The sequence below is a fragment of the Acyrthosiphon pisum genome, chromosome X (genome assembly GCF_005508785.2).
Source record: "Acyrthosiphon pisum isolate AL4f chromosome X, pea_aphid_22Mar2018_4r6ur, whole genome shotgun sequence".
In the NCBI taxonomy this organism is placed as follows: Eukaryota; Metazoa; Arthropoda; class Insecta; order Hemiptera; family Aphididae; genus Acyrthosiphon; species Acyrthosiphon pisum.
In genome coordinates this window covers 56,168,380-56,169,662 of record NC_042493.1, presented here as the reverse complement: position 1 = coordinate 56,169,662, position 1,283 = coordinate 56,168,380, and positions in this window count along the sequence as shown.

Sequence of the window (1,283 nt, the reverse complement as noted above, 5' to 3'; positions counted from 1 at the left end):
CAATATACGTTTCTAAAAAAAAAAAAAAAAAATGCAATAAATATTAATATAAGTCATAAGCATAACTATGTATTAAATTTTTTTAAATAGATTTTATAAGTAAAATAAATTACTTGTCGCACAAAAGAATGTATATTATGTTAAAAATAATTACTCTTCCATTAAAAACAATTTTAAATTGTCCTAACCACTAAAATGTTATTCATTAAAATAAATAAAAATCTTTAAATTCTTTTATTTTAAGTACAAATTTCTCTAATTTAAATTGTATAATTATGTATAAGTATTAGTAATCAACAATTCCATTACGCATTTTCCATTATAAGAAACAGAATAATAAAAGTAATTTGTTGGATATTTTATTTAGATTTTTATTGGCAAATGTATATTTGTTACATTTAAAATTATATAAACTTTTAACATTTCCTAATTCTTATGAAGATGTATTAACTTTTTGATTGTTAAAGAACCAATAATCATGCTTTCATAATTCATATACAAATTAAACTTACACCAGCAGAGTCAGCATAGTTACGGTACTGTCTATCATAAATATCTTCCACTGCTAAGTAAAAAGGCACTGAACACAAACTAACATAATAGCCTGTGTATATGCCATGCCACAGTGCAGAAATACCAAATGCTACCAATGTTCTAAATAAAAAATAAAAATAAAAATTTAAATTAATTAAACATTTATGGCATAAACTATATAATCTGTATATATAAAAAGACTTGTCCTGGGTGATTCATCATCGCCTAGCCGGAACTGCTGAAGCTATGGATATGACATTTTCAGTGAATGTACTTATTACTATTTATAGGCGCACTAAGAAAGGATTTTTCGAAATTCGCATTTTAAAGAGGTGCTCAAACAGGGATCTCGAGATTCACGATGGAAATTGAAAATTTTATTTTTATTTATTTTTTAAATAGTTGCCATTGGTTACAGTCTACAATAGAAATAAGTATTTATTTATTATTGGTTTACATTAGTTATTTGGGGATATCAGGTACAAGCTAGCACCAAATCAAATTATTGAACATTGCAGCAAGTTACATCCAAAAATAGTTGAACAATCATAATTTTTTTAAGTTGCAATTTTTTACTGATAACGGAGTGCACGGGTTCAGCTTGGTATGAATGTTTGGGTGTAGATTAGACCTCTGGAAAGAAGGTAGATTAATTTAATACCGACTAAATTTGGTTTTTTTTATTCATTAGATTTTAGTACGGTTAGGTTAGATTAGGATTTTGTATTAATTGATTATATTATCCACCG